The 14,169-nt window shown below is 49.4% G+C and overlaps 1 long non-coding RNA gene across 1 annotated transcript in view; it reads left to right on the top strand.

The window, feature by feature from the left end:
- Positions 1–14,169, top strand: part of LOC138687181 (uncharacterized) — a 45,949-nt gene that overhangs the window by 5,223 nt on the left and 26,557 nt on the right. The window contains exon 3 of the long non-coding RNA XR_011326449.1: positions 6,329–6,416. This is a non-coding gene — a long non-coding RNA (uncharacterized lncRNA). The remainder of the gene's footprint in view (positions 1–6,328; positions 6,417–14,169) is intronic.

Raw genomic sequence — 14,169 nt, 5'->3', positions numbered from 1 at the left:
CCCTCAGAAGAAAAGGCAAAATCATTCATTATCCTCATTTTACTGACAAGGAAGCCAAGCTGTAGGAAGAGAGCTTGGCCAGCACTTGCAGGAAGGGAGAGCTGAAGGGGAAGCCAAGACTTGGGGGCCAACTCGGCGCTTCCCCCAGTACGGATCATAGCCAGCTCCTCCAGAACCAAACAGGGCACGTGGTCTGTACTGGCCAGGATGGATGGTGGGAGGCACCACCATCAGAAGTCAGAATTGAGAAGTCAACCTCTCCATTAAACCAGCTCGGATGTATAATACCGCGTGCTTTGCTGTGCCGTACCCTGAATAAATTGGGCTGTTTACGCGCTGCAGCCGGTGCTTGCTTGCATCTTGGCTTGTTACTTCAACACGTTGCAATTGCTCAGTCTAATTTTGCAATTGCCTGGTCTAATTGCCCTGGCAAGGTGCTGCGCTGCCAAGGTTGCGCTCAGTGTTCACCAATCCTCAATTTTCTGCCTTTTTTTTTTTTTCTTCTGTAAAACTGGAAGCAGGGATGGGCGAGCGGAGGGTACTCACTTGGAGAAAACTCAGGGTTGAACGAAGGTTGTATCCCATTTCCTGAGGCGCTGCTTGATCTTGATGTTAAAGAAGCTTTCTGAAAATAACATGCCAATTGTCATTTGTCCCATCACAGTCAAGGTTTGTCCCATCAAGTTACCCTCAACAGATCTGCAGCGGGTTGGTTGTTAACCAGATTTCTGAGAGTTAAAGCATGTGTTTCTTTTTTATTTTTAAAGTGCCTGGTTTTACCTGGGGGGGAATCTCTGTAGTATTCAGGAAGACTAAAGAGTGAATGAATAACCTCTCTTTTTGTACGTAGGAGTGTTTAAAAACTGGTTCAAGCTGAACGCGAATATTGGGAACATGATTGATTTCTTTCTTTCCCTGCCCCCTCCTCCCCCCCAATTCCTATAAAAACAAATAAATAGCTTTATGGAATGGCACTGCTATATTTCTTTACTTGGAAAACAAGCTTTTAATAGCCAAAATATTGATGTGTTAGTTCAATGCAAAAGTCATGTGCTAAAGAAAGGTGTGCCCCTAATGAGCCAGCTCGAGCTTGAAATTGGTAATGAATATAATCTTCACCAAAGTGTCTGACTGCAGTCACCTCTCCCAGTCTCTGCTATTTACAGTTAATCAGAGCAGCATTGACCTTGGTGCACAAGGTCCTTTGACCTAAAACCTTGGTGGAGTTTGTGAGACAAGGTCTCCAAGGGCATGGGTTTAGGTACCTGGAGCAGGATAAGGTGTCTCACCCTCTGGAAGTGCCTGTTTCTCTCCTTGAAAGATCTAACGTGTGGAGGTCTCCATAAGGTCAAGTGAATTCATGCATTTCTGTGGGTTTGGTTGTTTGGGTTTTTTTTCCATTCCCAATGCACTAATAGCCAGTCCCACTGTTAGTTTTGCAGCTTTGAGCTGTGTTGCTGTTGCAGCAATGCATGGGAACCTGTCCTTTCCCAAACCTCCATTAGCCCAATGCCGTGCTTAGATGCATCTGACTCAACAGCTTCTAGAAATGTTCGTATCCAGGGTAGCTTTGTGGTTTCACGTAGCAGTAATGATAACACAATAAAGAAAAAGTGACCCTCCAAAGAAACCCCTTATCTTTTCTGACAGCCACCCACAGGAAGAACATTAATTTCCAACCTGTTTCTAAACATACTGACAGTGGGTGATTTGGGGAACGAGGTAAGCAATATACTGGGTACTTGGCCATAAATGAGGAAATAATTGAACACTTTCTTTTAATTTTCCCCCCTTACCTGAGGCTGAACCAAACTAGCATCTCTTTGGCTGACAATGCGCTTCCTGGTGGAGAAAATATGATTATTTTTCTCTGTTGGTTGGTGTTTCCATCACTTTCTGGACAGTTCTTTGCCAGCTCTTTGCTCCTTTCAAACCAGCTCTTGCTTCTGGGTGCTCCTTTTCCAAGTATGGTAGAGGGAGGAGGAAGGTTTGGGTGGCTGCATTTAGCAGAGTTTCCTACAGTTAGTGGTGTCTGTGTACAAGATGTTTTGTTTGCGGTATCGGGTCCAGGTAGAGGCAACATTTAGTTAATGCTATGCATTTTTATCGGCTGTTTGTACCTTGTGCAATACCCAGAGACCATGGGCTGTAGCAGCCCTGATTTAGGAGGGTTGGCTCTCCCATGTCTCCCATCACATCCCTTCTTTCAACTGTGAATGCTCCTGGTCTGGACCTTGGTGTGACTTTGGAGACAAGCCGTGATCCTTGAACTTGGTAGCAGGTAACTTGCAAGTTAAGCTCCTTTCCCCAGGGGATGTGGCCAGCCACAGAAAAATATTTGCTGCTGTGGAAAAATGAGCTTTTTCTTACCTCTTGGTGTCCCTGAGACTGAGAATCCCCCAGCAGCAGAGCCGTGTTCCTGGCTGGCTTTGCAGCGTCTTTGTCATCTGCATACTAGGGAGAAACTCAGAGGCAAACATAAATAACCAATTGGGGGAAAAGTTCTCCTGAAAATGAGGGGGAAAAGTTCTCCTGAAAATGAGGGGAAAAATGAGTATGCGTACAAGAAGAAATAGGAACATAGCGTGGTCAGCTTAGGCGCTTTTTTCCCCTCTTCCCCCCTTTTTTTTCTCCTCACTTATTGGTAAAAAGGACCCATGGACACCTCTGGGTCTCTCCCATGGGTCTCCCCTTCCAGCTCAGACCTTTTTAGCTGAATTAGTCTCTTTGCCTTCAGTACTGGGCTTTCCTGGTGTGACCTCAAACACTTGTCCCAGAGCAGCGGCCACGCTGTTCCTGATTTTCAGGAGCGCGCAGGGCCAGCTGTCCAGTAGCGTATTTTGCAGCAGAATAGGAATTTACAAAAGAAATCTGTCTTTGTGCAACGCTGGGAGATCTGAAGCTTTCATTTCTCTTTTTGTCTCTCCCTCTCTTCCCCCGACCATTGCCCGGCCCCAATTACAGCCCGGGCGCTCTCAGAGGAGACGAGGAGCACTTCAAATGCAACAAAGCCCTGTTGCGTGCCGTCTCGCCAGTCCTACAAAGGCAACATCTCCTGGACTTCTGCCCTAATGAGAGCAAATTTTTTGTCCAAACATTTGAAGCGAGGAGGTGCCTTCTCTTGCCATCCCCTGCCGGGATTAATGTTATTATCCAGTTCGCTCTGGTTAGAAATTAAAACGAGGGCATTCGCTTCTTTTAATGAGAGGTGACAGTGGCTCCAGCACTTCAGAAGGGAATTAGGAAAGGAGGGATGGCTGCGGAGCCCGTCTCCACAGAGTCTTATTCACCGGCCCTTCTGCCCCGGGCAGTGCGCGGGATCAAAGGCCACCTACCTGCTGCTGAGCACGAAATCCCCCCGGACCCCCCTCCGGCAGTCCTGCCCCGCGCTGGAAATAACGGCTTTAAAGGGCAGCGTAACGCAGGGCTTCGCTTCCCTGGGAAGGATGGGGCAAGAAGGCAAAGACGACCCCGTTGAGCTTCTGGACGTGATAGCCAGATCTGCTAAAGTGGGGGTTTTGGAGTGCTAAACCTGTCCAGGTTTTGGCTTAGGGCTTTGGTGGAGGGGAGGAACATTGGTGTAGCCAGACTTCAGGCAAAACTGGTGAAAATGCAGCAATTGAAATGTGGAGAGAAATTTTTATTTTTTTTTATGAAAAGCTTTGAACTCTAAGTGTTCAATGGGACCTTTTGACTTTAGAGAAGTGTTTCAGATAAGGGTTTGGTGGTTGGTTTTTTTTAGGAATTTTAAAAAAATGCTTATTAGAAATACCCACCAAAGGCTCCCCGAGACTGACAGTCTTATCACTGAAATAGTGAGCTAAACCCATTCTTATATCTGTCTCAGGATAGGTTTGATTAGAAACGTCAAAAAAATATGGGACAAAAATGTGAATTTTTAATCCCATTTTAAAGGACCTTTACCCATGCGTGAACTTTTCTTTTGAAGTGCTGCAGTCGGTTCTTGCCTAGTCGGCTCCAAGAAATGCCTCCGTGGAGGGGGAGATGGCCTATGAGCCCAAACAAAGGTTTCCTTGCTGAACCCTTAAAGCAGATGGCATTGATCGTTACTCATGGCAGGATGCCAGAGCGCTGGCTCCTTAGGCTGAGCTGGGCTGGGCACTGGGACATGACCAGTAAATCCATTTACTGGAATGTCAGGGAAATTGCTGGTGCTCTGGAGGTGGAGAGGGATGGTGGGGACCAGACGCTGAGCCACGTAACGCAGACCCCAGGGTGTCAAAATGGATTGAAAAGGCTGATAATAGTGATTGCAATGAATTTTCTTGGGGGTTTTTTGGGTTTTTTTTGGTGTGTGCTGGAACAGCTTAGAGCTGCCCTGTGAAAGGGATGGAGAGGGAAAATAATTCCGCGTGCACAGGTCACGTAGAGGATGCTTTTTGCGTGCCTCTGCTGTGGGGCTGGGGTTTCCTGAGCCTCAGATGTGTCTGAATGACTTCAGTAGCTGATGCAGGATGAGTTCAGCCCAAATCTCACCCTGTCTAATGTGATGGTGCCCTTCTTGGGGAGCATCCCAGCTTAAAATTCATGCTTTGGGCTTACTAGCACGAATCTGTTTGGGGAGGCAGGATGTTTGCTGGAAGCAAATGGGAGAGAGCTGGGTCAGAGGTGCTGTTGCCACCGGCTGGGGACCTGATGGTTATTGATGACCCCTTGGTGGCACTGGGAGCCAAGGGACAGCAACTAAGCATCAGGAAAACATGAACAAATGTGTCGCAGCTAAAGCTGCTGGGGGAAAAAAAAAAAATTCCTTTCCCCCTCTCCACCGCAGAGGAAAATTTCTGCCTTTTGTTTTTTTTTCTTTTCTTTGATTGGAAAGCTGAAAAAGAATGCAGTTTTAGGTTTCTGAATGAGAAATTTGCAGTTTTCAATGGATATGGGACATAGCTTAGGGAAAGCTGACACTCTTAGGAAGAAATCAGCCTTTTTTGGCACTTAGCTCTGGAGTGGGGCAAGACCACGCGTGAGCTGCTGCGGCGCGCAGCCACTAGCTAAAGGCAATATTAACGACCTGAATCCGCTCATCCGTCTCCATCAGGGCTGGGGGCTGCCGACAGCACGGGTGGAAGCGGCTGGGGCCATCATCCTCGCCGAGGGCTGGCAGGGGGGAGTCAGGGAGCAACCCCCGGGGAGCAGAAATGCTGCAGCTCTCCAGCGCAGGTATGCTCAATAAATAGCAAGCGATAAAACAGCCGTCTCCATCAGGAAATCAATTAGATGTGGGGCCTTTGGGTTGGTGTGTTTTTGTTTTTTGGGTTTTTTTCTCCCTTTTTTCTCTTTCTCCCTTCCTTTCCTCTTTTTCCATTTTTCAGGCAGATGTCTAAGGTGAGGGCTGTGGAAGCAATTGCTTTTTGAGGCAGTTGCTTTTCTGTTCCCTCTGTTCACAGCTAAAGTGCAGCGAAGCCCATCGCTCTGGGCTTTCATGCTTCTTCGCCATCCCCCCCCAGTCCGCTGGGAAGTTGGGCGGAGAGAGAGGCTGGAGCTGGGGAGGTTGCTGGGGTCGCGCGTCTGAGATGCTCGCAGCTTGGAGGAGATGCATCAACCTCGGAGCCAGGCCCAGCCAGCAAGACCCAGAGCGAGGCATTAGTGAGGGAGAGGAGGATTCGGAAGCGCTAGCTGCCACGTGTTTGCTCTGCGTTTGGCTTTTGAGCTTGCTCCGAGATGAGGAGGGGCTGAGAAGTGGGTTAAATCCAGCTCTGCTTTGGGCAAAACAGCAAGGGTTAGTTGCTGGTCCTGGGGATGGGCTGGAAGCGAATGGGCAGCACAAGGTGTTTGGCAATAAGAGACTGAGCAGAGTGGTTCGGGTCAGATGTGCCAGTGACTGGGGAGATGCGGGTTTCCCCCTGCCACATCAAAGCTCCTTTATGGCCCATCAGCCCAACCCTGGGGCACTGCATGGCTTCCCCAGGGCTTTTCATCAGCTCCCACCTGCAGCTCTTTGCAGCCACAGCTCTCCCAGGGACTCCAGGACCTCGGCTCCCATCCCCTCCCAGGCAAAGACAGTGCATCTGCATTTTAGCAGCGATGCTATAACCCCCCCCTGCTCCTTCTTCCCTCCTCACCTCATGTTTGAAAGCGTTTCTGCCCTCCCAGCTGACATTGTGGTCTCTCTCGTGCATTTACAGCATCCACCCAAATTGCTCGTGGTGCCCTGTCTGGTGCAGCGAGAACCACCCTTAAGTGTGTTAGGGGAAACTGGGGCTCTCCCTCATCCCTAAAATTTCCAAACAGATTTTGCTCATAAGTATATGAATGAAGATTTTGCAATTAGCATGACGTGTCTGAAATTCTCACTTTTTTTTTGCAGGCAGTACAGATGTCACAGAAACCCAAAGCCCTGAGTTCATCACACCTTGAGAGCATTCGCTTGTGTCCTGGATGAATCCATAACTATGGTAAACAGGTATTTGAAGTTCTGCTTTGCTCCTTACACTTGCCTGACTTTTTTCTTATACTTTCCTGATTTTACCGAAGTTGCAAAGTCTTTGCAAAATTTTAACAATTTTTCCCCTTGTCAGAATAGGAAAAGCAAGGTATTTGATGGGTTAGTCTTGATAGATTCAGCAGAGCTGTGTCTGTTTGGGAGCAGACCTGCCTTGATTTTTGGAACTAGAAGTTCAGGTTGAAAGGTGACCCAGCTTTGAGGCACCAGCTTTGAGACCAAGTCTTTGATTTTTGTTGTTAACATCTTCGTTACTTGTCCTTTTCAGTGTTTTATGACCTTGTCTCTTGTTTGCCTCGCTCCTCACTTAACCCTCAGAAGCTCAAAACTGCTCAACCCGTTCTGCTGCTGATTGCACAGAGACCTGAGCATGTGAAGAAGAGACGACGTTGGCTTAGTTAAGGAGGGCCAAGCTGCTTTGTTTTGAAATCTGTGTTCTTTGCAAAAATGGAAGTGAATTCAAGAGATCGAACATTACCATAGAATTGAATTTTGAAATACTTCCTACTTTGAGAAGATCACAATATTCAGTGGTCTGGGCTTTAATGTCATGTTTTCATAAGGTAAAAACCATCTGGGTCAAAATGTTAGCTCCTAAATAGCTAATTCTCAGCAAAACCAGTAATTTGGCCTAAGAAGTCATAATGAAGGGAAACAAAACTGGGGGCAAAGAGAAAGGCTGCTTGTCTGCCTTAACTAAAGCATTTTGCTATTATTCGAAGGAAACAAGCAAATTTCTCCTGCTGAAAATTTCACCAGCATTTCAGCAAAATGTTGCGACATCAGCAAATCTGCTTTTTTCTGCTGGCAATCTGTGTCACCGAACGAGGAGCAGCCTCGTCCCGCTCCAGCGGAGAGCAAAGGGAGTTTTCCTGGAGAGCAGGAACCAGAGGCTGCTCTCCCTCTGGTGCTGCCGCTTGCTGGGGACCGAGCAGAGGACAGATTGCCTTGAGACCAGGTCTTACACGCACTACCTAGATGCAGGGAGAAGGAGAGACCTTGATATATCATCTGTCCCTTTGAACAATCTCAGGTCGGCCGGGCAGGTTCATTCATCTTCTCTCTCGGAGAAGGAAAGGAGCAAATTCTCTCCGGTCTGGATTCCAGATGTCGCGGCGGTACCTGGGATGCGGAGATGGTGCGTCTTATCAGAGTCCTCAGATCTGGAGAGCACTGGGCGCTCCTGCTAACAGGAGCCAGCGGCAGCACATACGTGTGCACGGGCAGCCGTACGCACGCAGATGGGGTGCACGGACCGACCTGCTCCATCCTCCGGAGTATCGTGGGCTCTAGTGTGGAAGGGATCGGTCCTATGTCCTGGTGGGGATACCACCCGTCAGCCGAGTGGGCATCACAGGCTGCACGCATGTTCCTTACCTGTTGCAAATGTAAAATATTATTTAAATGATTTCTCTGACCCAATGGCTTATGCTGATGGAGTTAACTTCACAGTGTGGTCATTAAGGCTCAGCTACCAAGAGATGCCTCAGCTGCTTTTAATCGTACGGACATCCCCTGAGCTCCCAGATGCCAGACTTAGGCTTATTACTCTGCAGGAACTTGTTAGGCTGTCAGCCCTAAATGTTCAAATATCCCAAGTGAACCACTTCCCATATTCATTTAATTATATCTCTATACTTTTTTATATATATATATATATATATATATATAGTCTTGCAGCTTGTGGGTTAAAATAAGTGACTTTGAAAGGAATGGATGTAAGAGTATGTTTACTTTGCCTTCTGTTCTTTAACCATCAGACAGATTTTAAACCACATGCAGACAAAAAGTTTTAGGATTCAGTAACAGGGTCTCGTACATTTGCTGCTTGCATGTCTCTGATCCATACAGGAGATGTGTTGAGCTGGTTAAAACACGCTTTTTTTTTTTTTTTCTCTGTTAACAAGTTTGATGTTGGGAAAGGAAATGTCATTCTGGTTCATAATTGCAGTGAAGGCTTTGGGAATGGGATAAGAGGGAGTTGCGGGCACTGAACATCACCTGGTTTGGGCAAGGTGATATTTTGCACTCTCCTTTTCTGGAATTTATTTGGATTCTGCAATTAGCAGGAGGGAACTCTGCGGTTTTGTTCAAATCAAAAGCAAATGGAAATATTATCATTAGAAAGCTTCAGAATGTCTTGGGTTGGGATTTTTGTCTGCATGTACATGATGTAATCTTCTAAAACCTGTTTGTGTAAAGCATTGTATCTGCAGTCGGTCAGCCCGTTGTGGCCAAAGCGCTGTGTTGCAGCTCATGTTCAGCTCAGCAGGTCCCCAGGTCAGTTCCCAAGAAGGAAAGATAAGGCCATGAATTATGTTTCTACTCCTTGGCTGTGTTTCCTGTTCACCCCAAATTAGGTGAAAACACGGGGGAAGACTTCTCCTGGGATTTTTCTCCAGTTGCCTGCGAGCGGAGACTCTGCCTATGCTTGAACATTTGGAGCATCGTTGCTCGTGACTGCAGAGGCCAAGAGGTGCCCCCGGCTCTTACGGGGGACTGAGGGCTGGCCGGAGAAAGGGGGGGGCGGGTTGGAAACCAAGCACATTTCTTTTAACGCTGGCTGCCTCAGTCGTGGGTCGCTCCCTTCCAGCCCATCCTGTTTCAATCGCGCCAGCCCGACAATGTTATTTCAGCAATCAGCTGCAAGACAAAACAGCTGGCCCCGTCAGCCGGCATGCGGAGGTGTGGAAAGTCCACTGGGGGATTAGGCTGGTCTTACCATCAGTCCTCACTTGTGAAAATACAACCTACTAAGTTTTCCTAGATGATGCAGTTTTCAATTGCTTTTGTTTGCTTTTCAGGCAGGTCTTAAATCAGGCTGTCAGTCAGCCTCCCTTCCTCCCCCCACCTCGCCTCCAAGGCAGCTTCCAGGCGCTTTCTGGGAGGACCTGGAATATCTTTCCTATCGCCATTTATTTATGGGGTTTTCCCTTCCTCCTGGTAGGAAGGGAGGTGGTGCGTCTCGCACGGCGAAGCGCGTGCTCTGCAGCTCGTTGTTCAGAGCCCCCAAATCACCGTTGGCCCCGGGGTACCCGACAGCGATGCTGCGTGGGGCAAGGGAGCAATGTTTGCTGGAAGGACTGGGGGGGACCCTGCCCTGGTGCTCGGTGTTTTGCTTCGTAACTCTGATCCGCTCTCCAACTTTCTGTTTTCGCGTTTGTGATGCAGCGGACTTGGGAGGGTGGGGAGATCGTTATCGGTGTCCGACAAACCTCTCACCCCTCTTTTCACGCCCGCAATGTGGGATTTCCCATGAAGAGCTAGGGGAGAGGGTTTATCTGCCTTTCCTCTCCTTCCTCTCCTCCCTTGGCTGTTACATCCATCTTCTTGGCTGCAAAAGATATTTGCGCAGTGTCCCGTGGGTAGAGCGGAGCTGAAGGCTCGTTAGAGCTCATTGCTAGAGTTTCCTATCCTGGCCAGAAAGGGTGCCATGGTTTTGGGAGGATGAAGTACTGGCTGAGATGTGGAGGAAGCAGGTCTGCAAGGTGCAAGCCTGCGAGTTCAGTGGGAGTCAGCCGCTCTGCTCGGCCCTGCGCTCCGTCCCACCAGGCGCATTTTTGTATATCTTTAGGTGCTTGAGTACAGTCCTGTCAACACACGGGAAAGGAGGTGGTCCCGTCTGCGTGTACGCAGCAAATCCCACACATCGCAGGCAGAGATTGACTCTGTTTGACATATGGAGCGGGTCGGTGCCTCCGGGACGCGGCAGCCCCGCGGCAAACGTAACACAGAGCTGCTTTGCATGTGTTCATCGGGGGTTGGACTGGGATTTCTGACTGTCTGGAGCAAGCCCCGACCCAGGTCTCTGGGCATCAGATTACTGCTTCAAGTCATGGCGCACAGGTCCCACTGGCAGAGGTGGCCAGTCTCCAAAGACCTTTACAAATCTGGCCCAAATCTTGTAAGCAGCCGTGGCAACAACTCTTCCCCCCACCCCGGCCTCAACGTTCCAGGTGTTTTCTTCCGCCTTTGTCTCATAACACAATACACAAAGGACAGACCTCTTCCAGATATGGGAATCTGTGCGCCAAGTCCACTCCCAGCAGCCCACTAAATCCTACCCCTCCGTGTAATTTAAATCGCAGCGGTTGTGCCTAGAGGAAGGTGGGGGAGGTTGCTGGATTTGAATGTCACCTGGTTAATGAACACGCTGTGATACCTTTTCCCCCTGTATCTACAGCAAAAGTCAGGGGACGGAGGAGATTTGATCAGCGCTGCTGGCTGAAGAAGCTGATTCCTCTGGCAAAGCTGCTGTGGCTGGTATAACGCAGACCCGGTGTGTCGGTGGAGCCGGGATGACGTTAGCAGACAGGGCTCGCGGCTCTCCCCAAGCTCCTGGGGGAGCATGGTGCTGAGCTGCTGGCAACTCTCATCTCAGATAAGAAAAAAGACAGAGAAAACCCAGGGCACATCCCCGTCCTGGAGGGGCCGAGGGCGAGTGACTGGGTTTCTTTGCGGTGCAAGTGATGCAGGAGGACAGTCCTTTCCTGATAGAGAGATGTGCCCTTCCACCTAAGCTATAGAAAAATTCAAATGCTGGTCTAATATGCCCCATTGCTGCCACAGACACACAAGGAATTGTCCCCAAATATTTTTGTTAGTGAAAAGGATGGACATCCGGGCAGACCAGCAAGGCAAGGTACCCTAAAACTATTTGAGGATAGGGGAAGAGCTGGCTGTGATTTGCAGGTGCGTGACAACCAAGTGAGCAGCGATCCTCCCTGGCTGGCTGCAGGAAAGCGACGGTGCTTGGCACTGCAGGGTGAAGGAAGGGGCTCACAGGCTTTCCTCCCGCTCTTGTTGGCTGATGGGCAAAAGACTTGGGCAACTGGAGAGCCCTTGAGAGCCGTCGTGTAGGCATGTGGTCCCTGCGAGAAGGGGACAGAGGGTGACTACCTCTGACTTACGGAGCTAAATCCACAGGAGCTCCTCGCTCCAAGCCTTGAACTGGTTTTACATCTGATTTTAGCCAAGCCAGAACAACATTGACATCTAGATAAGGCTTTGTTTTCCTTCTCCTCTTTGCACCTCCTGCCAAGCAGCCTGGAGACACTTGGAGAAAGCTGCATCTTCCAGGCGGGAAGGACCCAAATTCCTGGTCTTAATATTATGTAGCCACCCATAAATCAGACTGGTATTGCTCTGGGCAGCAGGAATAAGAAAGAGCCGGACTGAAATGTGGAAGTGTGTGTGCTGTTAAAGGGTCCAGCACATGGAGCAAGGAGAAATATGTTTTCACTTGGGCCAAAGGAAGCTGAAGGACTGAAAATCCCTCGCCTCGCAACCGTGATGTAAATTCCAGGTTGCCTCCCCTGCACACACCTGCAGCACTTTCTTCTGGCGCCTTTGGGAGAAAACAAGGCAGAAACAAGCCACACCAGATGGTCTCCAGCACGGCGTGGTGCAAAGGCCTTGGTACTTTGCAGGTGAGGAAGGCAAGCTGTAGTGCACAGTGTGGCTTGAAAGCCTTTGAGGGATGCTCTGGATGAGAGTCACCTTGTTGTCCTGCTAGCAGCATTGCTTGAACAGCTTCATCCCCAGCAGCTTGAGTAGGGACTTATCCAGCTCCCAAGCTCCCCAGGTCCCAGCTGTCTCAGCTTGAGGAAGGAAAAGCATCTGGCCGATGTCAGGGCTGTTTGTGGCTGATAGCGCAATGAGAAATCGCTGTACTGTGCTTCGAACCATGCTCTGCTGGATCTAAGACCTCCTGGATTCGTTGACTGTCTGCTCTTGGACTGTGCTCTCAAAACATCCCTCAGCCACTGCTGCTGGGCAAGGAGAGAGGATCAAGGGAAGTCCTTCAGGCTCTGGTGATGGGAGTGATGGAAAGCCATGGCCCTCCCTTGTCCTGGCCTGGCTCCTTCCCCTTTGCGTCTGGCCCAGGAGGGGTTTGAAGATGCCCAACTTGCAGCCCTTCAGCACATCCCTGCAGACAGGAGAGAGCTACAAGAGTGAGGCATCAGACCGAGAGCTCCCTGCAACCCAAGATGGTGAGTGTGCATTAGCCTAACGATGAAGAATAGCATTCCTGCTCCCAGAGGAGGGACACGACTAAGGTCCGCCTTGATATTGAGATGTTTGTGTCCCCAGTTCTGGAGACTTCACTCCTGGCATTAGCAAAGCCCTGGCATTGGAGAGCATGGCCCAGAGCCTGAGTGGAAGATCACACATCACCTGGAGCCGTTTGGGTGTCTCTGCACAGTGCATATTGCTAACTTGGAAGCTCTCCCTGGTGAAGATCATGGCTGCTCTCGTTTGCTCTGCCCTGCCTAGGGAGAAAACAATGTTTGCAACTGGAATTGGTTTTTTCTGGGCTTGTTTCATCCTTTCCTCTTGGAGCCTAGGAAGCAGAATAGCTGATGGGTGCCTGTGCAAAGCTGCTGGGTTCATTAATGATGGATGATATGTCATTTGGAAAATGCTGCTCAGGAGTCTCTACGTGTGAGCTTGGCTGTGGTTAAAATAGAAGCATCTCAAGTAAGAAAAGGATTCCTCAAGGAACTCCAAAATACCTGCTGTGGGGTGTCAAAGGGTTAACGTTTTAGCCGAACCCTCCTCTGTCCATGCACCAGCCTCCCCGGGAAACAGGTTTTTAGCCTGATAGAGAAAAATTTAAAAAATGGCACACATTTTATATTTGAGTGGGATTAACCTAGCTGGGAGCATCCAAAGCCAGCACCATTTCTCAGAGGGCTTCTGGTGGGGAGAGCTGGAGGCAAACCAGGCTGTGATATGTGCTACAGATGGCATTGCTATCCTACTCACTGGAGCGGGTCTTGCAGGGGGATTTTGGAGCGACTGGAAGCAGACCCGGCTGGGAATTTTTTTGATAAAACATGTGTTAGAGTTCCTTGGTCAGATGAAACTTCTCATAGCTACATGCGGTTCCTGCCAAAGCTGAAGATGGGAATGGTTTCCTCTATCAGAAGGGGAGAAAAAACATGGATCCAGGAGAAGCACTGGCTTTGTGCAAGCGCGTCCAGGCCGAGAGCGTGAGCTTCAGCTCTCTGCAGCGGTCAGAAGCACAAGGCATGGCTGCCACTGACACCAGGGGTGGTGGACCTCCTTGCCCATCCACCCATGCAAGACCCCTGATGCAGTGCAAGGACCCACCATGCACTGCTTGATGGTGTGACCTTCTCAGTGGTGCGATGCGTGCGAGAGCCTCTTGTCCCGTGCGTGAAGTCTTGGAAGAGCTGCCAGCGGGCAACGCTCCGTCAAATCCCCACCTCAAAGCAAACTCTTCAGCCTAAGCCAGGGAACGGTCCGAACCCCTGAAGCTCTCCTTTCACATTTCTCTTTTCAGTGCTAACAGAAAAATTTTGGAGGCGGCACCTTCCGTGTGGTGGGAAATAGGAAATTCTTGGAAACGTCCCTTTTCGGCAGGCGGGCAGCGTTTGTGTTGCTCTCGGCACAGCGACGCCGGCCGGGAGAGGCTGCTCTGATGGCGAGCTGCTTCCAGCTGCTCCTCTGGTATAAATCTGACCTGTGAGCTTACCCAATTCATTAGACACTGCCTGTTGAAAAGGCAGTAAATCAGCTAAAACCTCAGTCAGAACTGGCTTTGGCATGTTTTATGGTGGAATTAGAATAATGAATGAGGAGCTGGCTGTTTATGTTAGTTTTGGCTTGCAAGCTGAAGAAAAATTCTGGTGTTGAACTTCATGATAAACTCTCCACACCAGTGGACTCTGAGGTTGGAA

This window comes from Haliaeetus albicilla, chromosome 10 (genome assembly GCF_947461875.1).
Source record: "Haliaeetus albicilla chromosome 10, bHalAlb1.1, whole genome shotgun sequence".
NCBI lineage: Eukaryota > Metazoa > Chordata > Aves > Accipitriformes > Accipitridae > Haliaeetus > Haliaeetus albicilla.
Note: the sequence above shows the minus strand (reverse complement) of the source record. Positions and strands in the feature narration are given on the sequence as shown.